Here is an 18456-nt window from a genome sequence, read left to right on the forward strand (position 1 = left end):
CAGGCCCTCGTAGTACCTGGCCCACAGTAGGCTGTCCCATCTGTATTAACGGAATGAATGAGCTTATACCCAGAATGGGTGTCCAGAGGGTGTGGGCTGAGCAATGGAGGTGAAGGCCCCGGCATCTTCTCTGAGGTAGGCAGAACAGCCACTTCACCCTGTAGCCCACTTCGTGGGCGGTGCTTGACCTGTTTTGTTCATCAGACAATGCCTCGGTTCTGAAAGGGATTTGTTTCCAGGGCATTGTTACCTGGGCATCACCATGGTCTGTTATCATCAGTGAAAACCCAGCCGGAAGGGAGAGGGCACATCTGAGGACAAGAGCATCATCTTGCAAAGTGGACACCTCTGTTTCTCCTGTCATGTAAGAGGCTCTTCGAAGGTACACACTCCTCTCCGTGTCACTCACAGGGCTGGTGTTTTACAGGCAGAAATCTAAACCTCAGAGTCTAAAATGAGGCTGACTGAGGCAGGTAAGCGTGAAGAGGCAGGAACCGCTCACCCTGGGTAAGGGGCCCAGCGGAGGGGAGGCATCACAGAGGGCGACGGGCATTCGAGCTGAGTCTTGAAGGTAAAAAGGATTTCCTTAGGTGGAAGGTGAGGGAAGTGCAGGCTGAAAGGGTCAGATACCTTCAGGCAACTGAGGAAAGTTTCATGGCTGGAGGGAGGTCCTGGGAGGTGAGGCTAGGACACTCAGGGGGCTCCATTTCCTAAAGGGCACCCTAAGGAGTCTGGGCTGTGTTTTGTGGGCATCAGGCCAATGCCCAAACTTGGTTTTCATCGTGAGCATATATTTTTAAGGCAAACCGTTGGTTCTCTTCCTGAGAAAAGTTCACCGATTTCACTTGGTTGGTGAGTCAGTCATTTGTCGGGGGGTCAGGCTGTGTGTCTCCCCCAGGGGCGCATAGATGAGCAAGAGGCAGGCTCCCAGTGGCTCAGGGGCAGCCTGCTCCAGAAGAGAAGATCTTCCCAGCAGTGGGTGCCTGTCGTTGGTGACCTGGAAAGGGGGTCTTTTCCTTTGGAGGAACCTTAAGGCTGCGTCTTTTTCCTGGCTTGTGCTGAGGTTTCCAGTTTTTGCTCCTGACTTTAAAATGCACTGTGGAGAGTGGAAGGTGGGGGATGGAGGGTGTTGGGGTGAGATCCTGCCAGGACCCCACCAGAGAGGTGATTTGTCCCGTGTGGCCCCCTGACTGCCACTGACTGACCTGCGGAAAGAAGGTATGATGTGGTTTCCTCGGGAGGGCTCATGGATGGCCTGGGCTGCGGCAGCATTCAGGAAATACCTCTGGAAACGTCACCTTGGGAGGAGGACGTTGGGTGAAGGCAAGACAAGAGAAGAAGAGGCGTTTTCTCTCACTCACCTAGAATCCACACAAATGAATGCTTACAGAAAGCTGAAGAAAGAGGCCCTCTCTTTGTATAAAAAGGTATTAGCTGTTAAACCCTTACTAGGTGTATGGGTCCCCCAGATTTTCTTCCAATCTGTAGGTTGTCTTTTCATTTTGTTGATAAAGTCCTTTCATGAACCAAAGTTTTTAATTTTGATGAGGTCCTATTTATCAATTTTCTCTTTTGTTGCTCCTGATACATGCTACAACATGGATGAACCTTGAAAGCGTTATGGTGAGTGAAATAAGGCAGTCACAAAGGGACGGGTATCTTATGATCTCCCGTATAGAAAATACCAAGACTAGGCCAATATATAGAGACCCGAGTTTGTTAGTGGTTACCAGGGCAGGTGGGTGGGGGGGAGGCAGGGAGGGAGACTCATGGCTTAGGGGGCACTGAGCTTCTGTTAAGAGTGATGGAAACATTTGGAAACAGATGATGGCTGGACAACATGATGAACACGGTTAAAGTCAGTGGACTGTACACGTAAAAAATGTTGAATTTTCAAATGTTTTCTTACATACGTAGTTACCAAAAGATAAAAAATGAAGAAATAAGATACAAGCTATAATTAGACCACAGTAACATGTTGGCGGAAACCCAGGTGGCATAGTGGTTAAGTGCTACGGCTGTTAACCAAGATGTCAGCAGTTCAAACCCACCAGGCGCGCCTTGGAAATTCTGTGGGGGAGTTCTACTCTGTCCTATAGGGTCGCTATGAGTGGAATCAACTGGAGGGCAGTGAGTTTGGTTTGGTTTTGGTTTTAATGTGTAGGCTGTTTTCTCATTATGCCACCTGCTGGCCAGGCCATGCAACTTCACTTTCAATTAAAGGGGGTCTACATTTTATACTGTTTTTTTGGTTTACTGGCTGCATGGGCTAATGGATAAGGCCACTAACTTCAGGTCAGAAGATTGCAGGTTTGAGTCCTGCCGTGGTCACTAGGAGGCACTAGTAATTTTGGAGCCCCGCTGGCACAGTGGTTAAGTGCTACAGCTGCTAACCAAAAGATCGGCAGTTCAAATCCACCAGCTGCTCCTTGGAAACCCTATGGGCAGTTCTATTGTGTCCGATAGGAGCACTATGAGTTGGAATCGACTCGACGGCAACAGGTTTGGTGGCCCAGTGGTGAAGAACTACAGCTACTGACCAATAGGTCTGCAGTTCAAATCCACCAGCCACTCCTTGGAAACCCTATAGGGCAGTTCTGCTGTGTCCCATAGGGTCGGTATGAGTTGGAATTGACTCGATAGCAATGGGGTTTGGTTTCTGGGTACTCAGAGGTGTAGTTAGCCAGCAGCTCCCAAGGCAGAAAGCTCCAGGCAGGGATTCTTTGAGGGGAGAAGATCAAGTGTAAAAACCAGGTGCTGAGAGTAATGTGTTGATACATTGTAAAACAGCTCTTTTCTCTTCTCCCTTCTCTAACCATCCCTGCCTTCTCCATCTTTCTGCCTGTCCCAAGCCATATTACATAGGATGTCAGGTATGGACAAATGGTGTTAAAACAAACACAAATTCCTAGTGCTCATTACCACGAAAGCAGCAACATGCTTGGTATTTTCCCTGAGAAAGGCCTATATAGGTTGGCCCCAGGTATGGACATGGGAGCCCTTGTTTGCATCCAGTGAGTCCGAGAGGATGGAACCGTGCCCTTATTTGAGTGGGTGTGCCTCCATGATGCTCGTATACTAGACCCGTGTGTACAGCACATGGAGGAGCTGGGTGACTGTGTGTGCCCATGATGTTGTGTAATAACAAGGTCCAGAGTCTGGGCCTTAAAGCTCAGCTGACTTGGGTTTAAAACTCAACCTCCTCTTCCTGTGTTGCCTTGGTAGTCAGTCTTCTCTCTGCATCTCCCTCTGCTCTCATAAACCAGGCCGTTCAAGGCTGCTCACCTTGCGGGGTTGTTGCCAGGCCACACGGTTGCTTGTTATGTTGTCCTCTGCTGGGGCTCAGGTTCTCAATCTTTGCATGTTGGACATTGTTCCAGCAAAATTTCAGAGATTTCTCACGGTATTCAAGGGACTGTGATACGATCTTGGCAAAGTCCCTTGCACCCTTTGGAGGATCTCAGTTGTGCCACCCAGAAAATGCGATGCTTGATGTAGAACAGTGGTTTTCAGCCTTTTGTGGTCTCGGAATGTGTTAGTCCAAAGAAGTCCAGCTAGAGGTTCAACCTGCTGAACAGACCAAAGCCAGGCTGCTCGGTTCAAGCATGACCTGGTCCCCGCACCCCTTCTCCTTCCCAGCCTCTTCTTGGACCATTCCTTTTAGAACACAAAGGAGGCCACACAGCACAGTTTGAAAACCAGTCATGTTTCTCAAACTTTAACATGCATTCACATCCCTCGGGGATTTTGCCAAAATGCAGATTCTGATTCAGAAGTTCTGGCGTGGAGCCTGGTAGTCTGCATTTCTAACCAGATCACAGATGATGCCGAGGCTGTTGGTCCACGGGCAGCGTTTCGATAAGCAAGGGTCTGATCACGAAGTGCCTCTTACCTCTCACATCCTTTGATTCCTCATTCCTTACTGATAACTCTGACTGCATCCTATATTGAAATTTTATGTAGAATGAATGTTTCTATTGAGGGCAAAATCCTGAGTTACGCAGATGTGGAAACTGACCTTCTGGAATATGAAGGAGACAGCAAGTACTTGTTTTCTCTCCCAAGTTTGAGTGCACAAAGGGTCTGTAAATTTTTTTTCTAAATTTTATTTATTTTGTTGTTGTTATTGAGAATATACATAGCAAAACATATACCAATTCAACAGTTTGTACATGTATCCTTTAGTGAGGTTGATTACATTTTTCGAGTTGTACAACTATTCTCACCCTCCTTCTCTGAGTTGTTCCTCCCCCATTGACGTAAACTCACTGACCCCACAGGTTCCCATCCAATCTTTCAAGTTGCTGTTGTCAATCTGGTCCCAAATACATGATTCTCAAAAGACCATAATGCTCAAGGCAGGCAGTATTTACTAGTTCAGCTAAACTCTTGTTCAGTTTTAAGATGACTTCAGGACTGTAAATATTTTGTGAAGAGTACGATTTGGGTTATGAAGCTGTGGAGTTATCCATGTAATTAGGGTGAGCTGCACTTTGCTTCCAGGAGAATCCAGATCCAGAGAAGTTCTATTTATGAGAGCTCCTGAACACTTTACACAGGGAGCCGGTGGCAGAGACAGGTTGTGATCTGCTTTCAGAGCCTGCCCAGTGCCTGCCTCTGAGATGTAAGTCTAAGCGAAGCCCTGGAATCACTTGGAGGTGTTTGTGCGTCTACTGTCAACACACCTTCTCGATAACCGCAATGATGCGGTATTTAGAAAGAAGCCTCCACAAACGCAGTGTCAGATCAAGAGGTGCAAGGCTGCAGGGTGCATTGTGATATGGTTGTGCCTTCCAGCACTTGGTGCCAGGGGTCTGTTGCTAGTAGGGGCCTTTTTTTTTCTAGGGGACATAGGGGAAATGTGTTGGGCAGAGTTTCTTGCCCTTCCCATATAGCTAATGTTCCTCTCCCCAAGGTCTGCACTTCAACGAGTCTGGTCTTGAGCTCTTCCTGATCTTTGCTGCAAGCATCCAGTGGGGTTCATGGAGAAAGAGAGTGAAAGAGAGTGCAGACCCTCCCAGTTTCGAAGGCCCCCAGGGGGTTCACCGTTCCCTGCCATCCCACACTCTCCCTGCACCAGTTCGTCAGTAGTTCTAACTGAACTCTTCTTACTGGGTTTTGGTAAGTTTACCAAGATACTTAGCGTTCACTTCTCCTTTGATCCTGCAGGGAGTGTATCTCCTCTGATTTGGGGCAAAATTATTTGCACTGCAACCTCAGTTATCTGATCTGTTAAAAAAAATTCATGAATTTGAAGTTAATCTGGCTCTTTTTGTTTGTTTTTGTTTTGTTCTGGGGATCGGAATGGTGCTTCTTCTGTCTTACTGCATCCCAGAGTGGAAGCTAGCTTTGAAATTTTCTAGAACTCTGACTACTGGAGCCCTCAGACCTCTTATAGTCACTCACAGATTGGAATATGCAGCACTCCTCCATCTTGCAACTGCTGCTCTCAAAATGCTCTGCCTTGCTTTGCAGTAAGTACATGTTGACTATGTTGTCTGATTAGGGTCCGTGCCCTGGAGCATTCGAGCTAATGAAAAGTACTCCAAGTCAGAAAGAGAGTGAAGGTTTACTAGGAGGTGACACCAACAGCTGGCCCAACAGCAACCTTAGCTATCTTCATGGAGTCCCAAAAGGCAGTTTTACATTAGAGCTAATATATCATTGTTGCAAAGGTTACACAGTGTCTTTAGGCATGTAGCCCACAGATGGCCTGATGGGTTATACATTACAAGACAATTATAAGAGACTTCTTATCGGACTGAAGAGATACATACCAGACGTCTCCTTATCAGACTGTAGATATACATACTGGACATCTGGATTCTAATCTTTATTTCGGGGGTCATGAGTCACAGGTGGCCCCGTGGAACAAAACAAGGTCATTAACAAAAGTATGCAGAAAGAAGACAGGCCAAAAAACCAAAAAACCTTACAGGTTATTTAGAGTATTCATCATGACGTTAGTTATGTCAAGCTCTCAATTGCCTTTTTGAAAAGGAGAAAAAACGTTGTGAAGTATTAGGGTCACATATTCCCCCACCCTTTTGAAGCTTGGGTGGCCATACACACCTATCCCAATTTTCAACATAGTCCCTTAGATCAAGAAAATTTCAAGCAAAATGATTAGGCCTTTTGCCTGTGACGGGTTTGAGCCATCCATTGGATGGTCTGATTCCGGACAGAGAATGCCATCCCACATATAGGCATGAAATGGAGACAGCAACAGATTAACAGGCCTATAGCGACCAATCCAATTCCACTAAAGGATATGGTTTTTATCCAGGTAAGATCAGGCAGCCAAGAGGTCAGCCAAGAAAAATCAAATCCTTCATGAATCTTTACTTTTTGTAGCTCATCTTTTGCACAATTCACCTTTTGTTCAATGAGTTCAGAGTTGTCCATAAAGTTAAAACAAAATATTCCTTTGAACTCTTGACACGTGTCGTTGTATCGTAGAAGCAAGAAGTCTAACGTAGCTTTATCTTCTAAAACAGCTTCTCTGACCTGTCCTAGTTCCTGGCTAATAGCATCTGTCTTGGTCATCTGTGCTGCTGTCAAAGAAATACCAAAAGTGGATGATTTTAACAAAGAGAAATTTATTTCTTGACAGTAAAGTAGGCTAAAAGTCCCAAATTCAGGATGTCAGCTCCAGGGGAAGGCTTTCTCTCTCTGTCAGCTCTGGAGGAAGGTCCTTCTTGCCAGTCTTCCCCTGTATTAGGAGCTCCTCTGTGCAGGAACCCCTGTTACAAAGGACATGCTCTGCTCCTGGTGCTTCTTTCTTAATGGTATGAGGTCCCTTGTCTCTGCTCCCTTTCTTGCTTTTATCTCTTGTAAGATAAAAGGTGGTGCAGGCCATACCCCAGGGAAAGTCTCTTTCCATTGGATCAGGCTTTGTGACCTGAGCAAGGGTGTTACATCCCACTCTAATCTTCTTCAAGGGAATCCAGTCTTGCCTCATTAAGCACAGGCAGAGATTAGGATTTACAACATATAGAAAATTATATCAATTACAAGATGGAAGACAACCGCACAGTACTGGAAATCATGGCCTAGCTAGGTTGACACATATTTTTGGGGGACACAGTCCAATCCATGACAGCATCTATGGCTTGTGATGTGTCATTCAGTGATTTTGTAGTGAGGCAAGCTAGATGTTCTATTTCTTGATAAGCCCCAACCTTTAAACCTGGGAAACAAACCAAGATTGCAGTATAGGAGATGTATTCAACTTCACTTAACAAGCATCGATTATCGTTACAGGTTGCATGTAGGACAAGATCTCTAGTGACCCTATTTTGGAGGAATCTCTTGAGAGGCAAGATCATAGCCAAATGCCCCATTGAACAGGGCCCATTGGTAGGCATTAGCAGGGATATGAGGTTAAGCAGTACTTCTGCAGAGTAGGAACCGACCTGAAGGGAGCTTCACATGAGTAGAGGCATATGTCACGCTGTCAATGAAACCACAATTCCTATGGTTGTTTCTTCCTAAATCAACACAGTTTGTTTGACATCTCGAGAGCATCACACAGTTAGAGGCATTCGTTACCAAGGAAAGCTGAAGAGTACACATCTCCCTGTCTCTGAATCTTGTAACAGGCCCCCAAGTATAAATATCAGAATACTGTAACTCTTTCTTTATGTGTTTAAAAATGGTGAAATTACTCAAAGCCTCTAGAGGAGTACAAACCCAATGAGACAGGACTTGAGGGCAGAGTTGGCATGCAACCCCCCATCCAGATAGAAATTAGTAATGTTTAACCTTTCTCTAGCAATAGAGATCCAGAAATTTTCATCTTTTAACAAGGAGTCGGGGGAGTATCTATTTTAGGGATAGGGATTCCCCAGGCAGAAGTTTCTGGGGTACCTAATAGTAATCCCATCCAAGCTAATATCGAAAATATTTTTACTTTTGACCCCTAGAAAGTCTTACCTTGAGGCTGTTGATGGGTTGGGCTTTCCAATCCTTCTTGTTACTATAGGCTGGGCAGGGCTTGACACAGGAATGATGGATCCATGGTTTACCTCCTGCAAGTTTCATGGCTGTATGAGTGCTGAGTAGTACAGTGAAGGGCCCAGTCCACTTGGGCTTTAAAGGGAAGACCTTCTACATCTGGAGAAGGGCCTGATCATCGGGCTGGAAAGAGTGTGCAGCTATCTCAAGAGGGAACTTCGGCCAGGTCCACACTGCCTGATGTAACTGGGAAAGAATTTTGGTTAGAGAAAGCAAATAGGTAGACATTAGGGGGCTGGGTAGAGGATTGTGGAGAGTGTTGGCTGAGGCAATATGGTCTCCCATAAAGTATTCCAAAAGGATTGATTTTAGGTTTTCCCTGGGGTGTGATACGGTCTCGGTGGGGGACCAGTGACAGAACATCCATCCAGGGCAGCCTGGTCTCTTGACGCAGTTTACTAAGATGGTGTTTTATGCACCGATTCATTCATTCAGCCTTCCCAAGATTGGGGTCTCCATGCTGGGTGGAGCATCCACTTTATTCCTAAGACAGCTGAAACCTGTTGTACTGCTGTGGATATAAAATGGGTGCCATTGCCACTATTGAGTCCCCTCAGAAACCTGAAGCAGGGGATGGTTTCTTTCAGAAGGGCCTTGGTTACCTCTCTAGCCATCCCGGTGTGGCAGGGAAAAGCTTCTACCCATCCTGAAAAAGAATCTACACACAGCAGTAGATATTTCATCTGATGTTTAGTTTTTAACACATCACAAACGTCAATCTGCCATGTGTCACCTGGAAAGGGTCCTGTTCCTTGAGGGCCGGAAATCTTGAGCCCATGAGTCCTTGGATTATTGACGGCACAAAGTAGGCAAGTGTCAACCACATGGTGAATGGCTGTAGTGAGTTTTTCTCCCAAGACATGTTTTGTTACCCAATCAAGCATGGTTTCTTGCCCAAAATGCAAAGCCTGATGTAAATGAAAAAATCGAATTAAAGACTTGATTGGCACGGATGAAAATCTTCCCATCAGGGGTGTGTTTCCAGCCCTGACTGTCTTATGTGGCACCCCAGTCTTGGGCTCTGTGTAGATTTTCTTAAGTATATTAGGGGGGGCTTGTCTGGTGTGGAGGTGATTGGAAAAAAAATTTTTTTTTTTTTTAGAGCACAAATTGGCCGGGCAGTAGCAGCCACTCGCTTAACTTCCCAGTTGGCTGCATGGTTTCCTTGTCTTATTGTGGTATTTCCTTTTTGGTAAGCTCGGCAGTACACTACTGCCACTTCTTGGGGTTTTAGGACCGTGTCCAAAAGTTGTGACAGTTCGGTTCCATACTTAATAATTTTGCCTCCGACGTTCAGGAGACCCTTTCTTTCCATAAGGCTCCATGTGCATGCAGAGATTTGAATACAAAATTAGAGTCAGTGTGTCTGGTGATTCTCTTCCCTTTTGCCAGTTCCAAGGCTCTTATCATGGCAACGAGCTCGGCCTTCTGGGCCAAGGTGCCCACTGGTAAGGGTTTGCTTTCAATAAAAGCTGATAAAGAGGCAGTCACATACCCTGCACGCCAGACTCCCTTTTGCACAAATCTGCTACCATTAGTGAACGAGTTATCGTCTTGGTTGAACAGGGGTTCATCTTGCAGATTGCGTTGACTTGAATAAACAGCATTAAGGACCTCAAGACAATCATGAATGTTTTCTTCTCAGGGATGGAGTGGCAAGAAAGTGGCCATTCAGCCGTGAACTGACCTGTAAAGTCAAATTTGATCCCCCTAAAAGCTGTTTTTTTTTTTTAAAGCTGGGGTTGATATAGTGCTAGCCGACCTGAGACGAGCCAGAAATGTACTTTTTGTTCCAGTACTACAATCACTGTGTGAAGGACAAATGCAGCAGCATCATGTCCCAAAGTAAATTTGTTAGCCTCTTTTAGGATAATGCTAGCTGTGGCAACTGCTCGGAGGCAGGCCTGCCAACCTTTTGAGACAGTGTCCAGATTTTTAGAGAAATAGGCGATAGGGCATCTCCACAGTCCCAGCACCTGTGTTAGTACAGCAACGGCTACTCCTCTTCTATCATCTACGTATAATTCAAAGGGTTTTTGATAATCTGGCAGCCCTAAAGCCAGGGCCGTCATCAACTGGGATTTTAAGTCACTAAAGGCATGTTGACAGTCAAAGGTCCATTCAGAAGGATCTCTCCCGCCCCTGGATAGCCTGACAGAGAGGTGGTGCCAAGACCCCAAAGCTGGGAATCCAGATGCGACAGACACCTGCCATTCCTAGGAATCCTCTTAGCTGTTGAGGTGTCTTAGGAGGGGCTAGGTGGCAGATGCTCTTCTATCCTTTCAGGCAGTAACTGCCTTTGCCCTTGGGAGGTGAAGAAACCCAGGTATTTTACTTCCGTGAGGTTAGCTTGTAACTTTCCTAGGGACACTCAGTATCCAGCTTTGGACAAGAAATTGAAGATAGTCACAGTATTTGGAACAGAGTCTTGTTCAGACTGGCTTCCTTTTAGGAAGTCGTCTAAGTATTGCAGGTCCACCCCTCGGTTGAGGGGAGGTAACTGCTCTAGGTCTTGGGCCAGTGATGTCCAATAATAGTGGGGGAGTTCTTAAACCCTTGGTGTAGCACAGTCCAACAGACCTGTTTCTTCCCTTTTTCCCCTTCCCATTTGAGAGCAAGGATCAGCTGGCTCTCAGCATCCAGCGGGATACAGAAGAAAGCATCTTTTAAATCCAAAACAGTAAAATGAGTACAAGAAGATGGGAGGGCTGAAAGTAAGGTACATGGGCTCGGGACTACCAGGTGTGGGGACTTCACAACTTTGTGAACATCCTGCAAATCTGGGACAAAATGTTACTCACCAGCTGATGCCTTCTCCACTGGCAGAACAGGAGTGTTGAATGGGGATTGGCACTCTCGCAACAGGCCCCACTCCATGTATCGAGTGATTAGTCCCTGCAGTCCCAAACAAGCCTCACCTCTCAGTGGATACTGTTTAATCCGAGGAGGCATGACATTGGGTAACAGGTCCACGACCACAGGAATGACATTCTGAGCTCATCCTGGTCGACCACTGGCCCAAACCCACGGGTTTACGGCATCAACCACTCTTTGCACCGTGGGCGAGACAGATGCCAGGGGTAGCACTGGTTGGGTGAGGGCTAAGAGAGCTGCTTGCACTTTCCAGGTGTTTGCTGGCAGTACTGTCAGGGCCAAGCCTTTTCATCAAAAGAGATTTCAGCATGTAGTGTACCTAGGAAATTCCATCCAAAAAGGGGGACTGGGCGTTCGGGCAGGTATAGAAACTGGTGGGACAGTTTGGTTTCTGTTTCACTGCCCATTGGCTGCAAAAAAGGTCTAGTGACCTGTTTTCCAGTCATCCGACAACTTGAGTACTGCTAGTCGAGGCAGTCCCTTTAGGTTCTGGGTGAGTATTGAAAAGCCTGCTCCGGTATCAATCAAAAAGTCTACTGGCTGTCCTCCTACCATAACTTTAACCAAGAGATTGGTAGAGGGTAAATCAAAAGTCGTCTCCCCTGGTCTCTGTCATTCAGAGTCGTCTTCCTGCTCTTTCGTAAGTCCTTGGAAAAGCTTCTCCTCTCTTTCAATCTAGCCTGGCCCTTTTCCATCCTTTCTTTTGGGGTACTCATTTTTCCAGTGTCCCTTCTCCTTGCAAAATGCACCTTGGTTTTTCTTTAGTTGGGGTCCATCCTTACCTTGGTCTTGTCGTCTTCCTGCAGATGATCCTTGAGCAGCGGTCAGTAGATTGGCCTGTTTCCTCATGTCCTGGTCTTTTTCTTTCTTTTTCTTGGCCTCCTTTACCTGATCTCTGTTGGTAAAGGCCTTAAATGCAATTTCAGCTAATTGAGTTAAAGACAGGGCCCCTAGTCCTCCTTCTACCTCTTGCAATTTTCTTCAAATGTCAGGAGCACCCTGCCCAATAAAAGTCATACTGATCAGAGGACCGTTCTGGGGCATTTCAGGATGAATGTTTGTATGCTTAAGCAAGCCCATCATGAGCCACTCCAGGAAGGCTGATGGGTTTTTTTCTGACCCCTGAATGATCTCCTTGATCTTACTAAAATTTATCTGTCTAGGTACCCCATGTTTTAGCACATACAGGAGGAACCCTCAGTAAGCTGTGAGATTCTGCTGCCTGCCACTGTATTTGGGTCCCACGTTGGCTCCTTAGCAGGGACCGCTTCATTGGCTGGTACTCTGTCTATAGCCCTTTCTTCATTGTATTTTTCTTCTGCCTTTTCTTTGGCTTTTGCTAAGACCATCCGTCTTTCTTTGGCTGTGAGGAGTGCATCTAATAAAGTCTGTCAGTCAGCCCATGTAGGATGGTGGGTAGAAAAATGTGGGGAAAGTGTTGAGTCATGGCACATGCGTCTGACTGATACTCCAGAAAGCGTTGCTTCGAATTGTTCAAATCGGAAGCCAGGAACAGATTATGGACCCACATCATCTGAGGTGGCCTTTTTGCAGCAGGAACTCATACCTCCCAGAGTGTATAAGGCCCTCCCAGAGGAACTGGGCCCAATTGTATCCCACTCCTAGTGTGGGGTGAGGCAACTTTATCTGTCCGACCTCCTCTGTCCCCCTCTAACACCTTCTCATCTTCATCCTCTGATACCACCAGGGAGGGGTCATGAATAGGTGCTGAGGGGGGTTTTTGAGGTGAGGGAATGAGAAGAACATTCAACGGTTCTTCACCCCTTTCTTTATCTTCATCTTTGGTCTGCATAAGAGGGACTAAAACAGAAGCTTTATCCTTTTCCTCATGCCCTAATGTCATAAAACATTCTACATTCAGCTTTTCATCCCACTTGTTGGTTCCAGTACAAAACAGATTGGGCTGCAGATTAGTGTCAAATCCCTGGAACCATTCATAGGCCATGTGACTCCATCAGGGAGTTGGTATTGAGGCCACATTTGATTACACAAAATTTTAAGACATCTCTTGGTTAGGGGATCCCCTCTGAAATTAGTTAGAAAGTTAGAAAGAATAAGGCCTAGTGGACTCTCGACTGGAATCTTACTTCTCTGGGTACCCATTGGCACTGGGAGCCTCACCAGTCTCTCGTGCAACCTTATGGGACCCAGTCACCCATTCTTGGATGGAGTCCATGAGAGCCAACTCCCCTACGGCTTTTACAGAGGCTCTTATACCTAAAGCCCAACCACCTACCGTATCATGGCTGAACTTTCTCCCTCCATCTGGAGCTCACTGCTGTGGAGTCGTGTCCTGTCACCAGACCTTCGGGCCACCACAGGTTGAGAGACCTCCACAACCAGGGGAGGGGTGCAGCTTCTCTCTTCCCGGATTCTTCCCACGGGCTTGGTCTTTAGGGAGATGGGCCAGGGCCAGAGTAATTCGAGCTGTACATTGGTTGCCAGCATTTGTTGCCTGATTAGGGTTTGTGCCCTGGAGCAGTCAAGCCAATGAAAGGTACTCCAAGTCAGAAAGAGAGAGAAAGTTTATTAGGAGGTGACACCATTCAAGAGCCTGACAGCAACATTAGCTGTCTTCATGGAGTCCCGAAAGGCAGTTTTACATTAAAAAAAAAAAAAAAGCTGTCTTCCTGGAGTCCCGAAAGGCAGTTTTTCCATTAGAGCTTATATATTGTTGTTGCAAGGGTTATGCAGTGTCTTTAGGCAGGTAGCCCACAGATGGCCGGATGGGTTATACATTACAAGGGACTCCTTATCAGACTAAAGAGATACATGCTGGACATCTCCTTATCAGGCTAAAGATATACATACCAGACATCTGGATTCTGATCTTTATGTTTGGGGGTCATAAGTCACAGGTGGCCAGACAGAACAAAACAAAGTCATTAACAAAGTATGCGGAAAGGAGAAGACAGGCAAAAAAAACTTCTAGGTTACTTAGAGTATTCATCATGGCGTTGGCTACGTCAAGCTCTTAATCGCCCTTTCTGAAAAGGAGAAAACATGTTGCAAAGTATTAGGGTCACAACTATTTTGCGGTATTCCTATTTTCAGGTAGTTCAGATGCCCCAATTTATTCCTTCTACTTCCTCTCAGCAGATGCTGAGCTACTGGTGGTTTGTCTCAACCTGCTCATATTTTGATTCTCATTGCGATGGCTTGTCTCCTAGTTTTGTTGAAGATATTGTTTATGAGCTTTTTGTTTTGCTCTTCTAGCTCTGATGACTGGTAGAACACTTATTTCTAATCCAGTTACATTCTAATGTTGATAGTCTCCACAGACTGCTGCGTGGAGTTCAACCTCTTGGAGACATTTGCAGTAAAAGAATTCTAGCAAAAAGAATTGGCTGACTTGTGATTGCTAAAAAGGTAGCTCGGTACAAACAAAACGTACTCCTGTGAGGGAGCCTTAGGTTTGTTTTCCAGCCTCTCCTCCTAGTGTTTCATTTCTAATCTCTCTGCAGAAAGACACCTGTCACCAGAGAACCAAGTGGACACTGAAACATAGGATCTTCTTAAAGTCCCCAACACTCATCCTCCTTCAGAAGAGACTCCTCGGTTCAGAAGCTCCAGCCAGCCCCAAGGCTCCTTCCTTTGCGAGGGCGATTTTGCTGGGGTGGTGGTTCCACATCTCCCAGTCGCTGTGGTCGCCAAATGTAAGTTCAGTAGCAGAAATGCCTTTCTGCAACCGTTTCATATCTCTGTTACCAAGTCATGGGGTAGAGCCTCATATTTTGTGGGTAGCATTTAGAATGCTTACTATCATAAGAGACTTTGGACTTACAGTTAAATTGCTTTACCTGGGGTTATGTATGAGTCCTTTATTCCGGGGAAAACAAAGTGCTTTCTGTACAGTGTGTGTTCTCATAATATCCAGGCGTGGGAGAAATACATAGTGTAATATGATATGATATAATACAGTAAATATAATAAATAAAATATCATATTGTATCTCATAAGTCTCTTAATGTAAGAGGCTTGGGAGAAAATAGGATTATCGTTAATTTCCATTTCGAAGGTGGAAACAAGAAAGAACGGGGAGCTACACATATCTGCAAAGACAATGATTCCCAACTCCACTTTTGTGTTATTCCAGGGTGTGTCATAGGGTCTCAAGATGGCTCAAAAAATTGCGCTAATGTTCTGAAGGCCAAATTCATTCTAACTGATTTTAATTTTTATAAAAGGTATCGTATTTTGAGGGTGCGTGGCTAAGTTTTACAAATTTAATCCAAAAACGAACAAGCAAGTAGAACCAATGAAACATCAAAGCTCCCAAAACGTTTGGGAAACGGTGGACTGGTCAGCACCAGAACAAGCATGACACTACCGGAGATAGGCTGAGACGTGTAAACCCGACCATCCTCTGTTTGTCCAAAGGCAGTGTCTGGTGGGACAGCCCTTCTGAGCATACTTCTCTTCTGGGTAGGGTTTTTACAACACTTGGGAATGATCCTAATGACCTTTGGGGTGACCTGATGTTTCTACGGGTAGAGAGGTGAAAGCATGTGTATTGACATACTTGAGCACAGGATCATGATTGGAGAATTATGTGAAATATGTTTGCAAAGGTAGGTTGGGACCACCTTTTTAAGGGCCTTGAATGCCATATTGAGCTGTTTCACTTTTGTTCAGTAGGCCGTAGGGAGGCATCGAAGGTTTTTGAGCAGGTGTGGAGCGTGAAATGGCCAGAGTTACATTCTAAGATCATTTGTGTGGCTCAATTGTGTAGGTTTGACCAAACTGGGATGAGCCAAGACAGGGATTAGTTGGGAACTTTTGTAATTGTCTGGCGAAAGGCATTCTCTAGGTCATCCAACTTTATTGTGAGCTCTGTTATTGCACTAGTGTTTAAAGCAGCAGAGGCGTTATCTCTTGAAGTCCATGGACTCTTCCTAGTTATATTGACCGGCTCAACTAAAAAAAAAATAGACCCTTTGCCCTGAGGCAAAGAGAGGCACTTGTTCAGAATGAGCCCCTCAAGCTTGGCACCATCAAGTCTGTGTGATCCGTGAAGATCCAAGTCCAGATTGACCGTCTCTAGTTTATTGTGTTGAAGGCGACTGCGTCTGCGGTCTTTAACCCACACATGCCTTCAGACCTGTTATGTGTGAGCTTGAGCAAGGAGGGTTTCCTCCCTTCCGATGTTGGACAGTTTGACAGCCACTATTTGGCTTATATTTGAAGTGGAGAAGACAAGGGTTGTACAATTTTAACCTGAGGTTTTCTATCTCTAAAAGCTGTTTTTCTAAGAACATTGTCTAGTGCCTTGGGACACCCAGCAAATATTTAAAGAATTAATTTTTAAATGGAAACAGTTAATTTTCCATGCCTTCATCTTTCATTCTATGAGCCTTTAGCAAAAGAGATTTCCCCATTTTTTAATAACTTTTATTAAGCTTCAAGTGAACGTTTACAAATCCAATCAGTCTGTCACATATAAGTTTACATACATCTCACTCCCTACTCCCACTTGCTCTCCCCCTCTTGAGTCAGCCCTTTCAGTCTCTCCTTTCTTGACAATTTTGCCGGCTTCCCTCTCTCTCTATCCTCCCATCCCCCCTCCAGACAAGAGTTGCCAACACAATCTCAAGTGTCCACCTGATATAATTAGCTCACTCTTCATCAGCATCTCTCTCCCACCCGCTGACCAGTCCCTTTCATGTCTGATGAGTTGTCTTCGGGGATGGTTCCTGTCCTGTGCCGACAGAAGGTCTGGGGAGCATGGCCGCCGGGATTCCTCTAGTCTCAGTCAGACCATTAAGTATGGTCTTTTTATGAGAATTTGGGGTCTGCATCCCACTGATCTCCTGTTCCCTCAGGAGTTCTCTGTTGTGCTCCCTGTCAGGGCAGTCATCGATTGTGGCCGGGCACCATCTAGTTCTTCTGGTCTCAGGATGATGTAGGTCTCTGGTTCATGTGGCCCTTTCTGTCTCTTGGGCTCCTAGTTGTCGTGTGACCTTGGTGTTCTTCATTTTCCTTTGCTCCAGGTGGGTTGAGACCAAGTGATGCATCTTAGATGGCCGCTTGTTAGCATTTAAGACCCCAGACGCCACATTTCAAAGTGGGATGCAGAATGTTTTCATAATAAAATTATTTTGCCAATTGACTTAGAAGTCCCCTCAAACCATGTTCCCCAGACCCCCGCCCCTGCTCCGCTGACAATTTCCCCATTTTTTACTTCTTCTGATAGACAACTTCTGTCATTTCCCCACTAAGTAAATCATGCTCAAAAATGGTAGAATAAATTGGAAGGTATGGAACTACCACAACGTCCAGAGGAGCCTTGAATAAGTACCCTGAACCCTGACCCTCAGGGTTAATTTGTAAGCCCTTGGCAGTGAGATGGGACATGTTCCTTAACTTTTCAAAAAGGAGACCTATGGGGGACATTGGTGTTTCGGCGGTAGAATGCTCGCCTCCCATGGGGGAGACCAGGGCTGGATTCCCAGCCAATGCCCCTCATGTGTAGCCACCATCCATCTGTCAGTGAGCCTGTGATGCTGAACAGATTTCACTGGAGCTTCCAGACTAAGGTGGACCAGGAAGAAAGGCCCAGCTAACGATAACAAGAACATTGTGTCCTAGGTAAGTTGTATATTGACACCCTGTTAACTTTGTTGCTGCCACGTCCTTACACAGACAGCTTCCTTTGGTCCCCACCATTCTATTTATTGTATGACTTAAATATTTTTATTTAAGAGAATATCTGCTTGAACCAGCTTTCCATTCTTCTTTGACCTGTTTTCGTCACTAGCCATGCCTACTCCATTCCACTAGGTGGCAGTCTCCACCATGAGAGTACAAAACGTTTCCTACCTGCCAGCCTTTGAATCTCTCCTAAATGTTCATTGAACAACGTGCCCCCTCCCATACAGTGAGTGCCCACGCTATCTAAGGGACGGTAGGAGGCATAGAGGTAAAACACAGTCTCTGCCCTCTAGGAGTTCACAGTCTAGTGGCAGGGGGCAGATGGCATCAAAGCCAGGATGGAGGGCCACGGCAAGGGAGAGATGCTTCTGACTAGAAAGTCAGCATGACTAGAGGTCTGAAGACCTGGGAACCCGTGCCTCTCATTTGAGGGGCTACTGGTGAAGGGTGAGGGCTAGAATGGAGAGACTAGAATCATGGCATTGTTTCCCTGGCAGTGCCCAACGTTCCGCCTTGGGACCAAGGCAGGAAAGCGGTGGCCGTGAATGCGCCCTCCCATCCCGAGAACTGACTGGGCTCTCCCACAGTCTCAAGGCGGAGGACCAAACATGCCCGCGCTGGTCCGGAGCCAGAGAGTGGAAACAGCTACTGCACCCTCGGTTGCTGTCATTTGTTACCTTATGTTTTATCTTGAGACAAAAAAATAGAAAATCACAACAAAAGAGTAACCATCGCCCATATTCTTACCAAAAAGAATTAAACATTCTTTTTAAAAACAATTTATTTTTCTTGTTGAGAATATAACCCAAAACCAAACCCTTTGCCGTCGAGTTGATTCCGACTCATAGCGACCCTATAGGACAGAGTAGAAGTGCCCCATAGAGTTTCCAAGGA

General features: G+C 45.9%; 1 protein-coding gene across 32 annotated transcripts in view; it reads left to right on the forward strand.

Moving 5' to 3' along the window:
• Nucleotides 1–18456, forward strand: part of LOC126069572 (heat shock transcription factor, X-linked member 3-like) — a 187885-nt gene that overhangs the window by 116464 nt on the left and 52965 nt on the right. For 25 of the 32 annotated variants that reach the window (XR_007515970.1, XR_007515948.1, XR_007515945.1 and 22 more), the window contains 4 exons: nt 240–382; nt 4916–5121; nt 5336–5474; nt 14376–14567. The gene's annotated coding sequence lies outside the window, so the exon portion shown is untranslated. Of the gene's footprint in view, nt 1–239; nt 1428–1790; nt 4625–4915; nt 5122–5335; nt 5475–14375; nt 14568–18456 lie in introns of those variants that run through there. The other 7 variants (XR_007515974.1, XR_007515973.1, XR_007515971.1 and 4 more) reach the window with 6 other exon arrangements.

The sequence above is a fragment of the Elephas maximus genome, chromosome X, assembly GCF_024166365.1.
Source record: "Elephas maximus indicus isolate mEleMax1 chromosome X, mEleMax1 primary haplotype, whole genome shotgun sequence".
NCBI lineage: Eukaryota > Metazoa > Chordata > Mammalia > Proboscidea > Elephantidae > Elephas > Elephas maximus.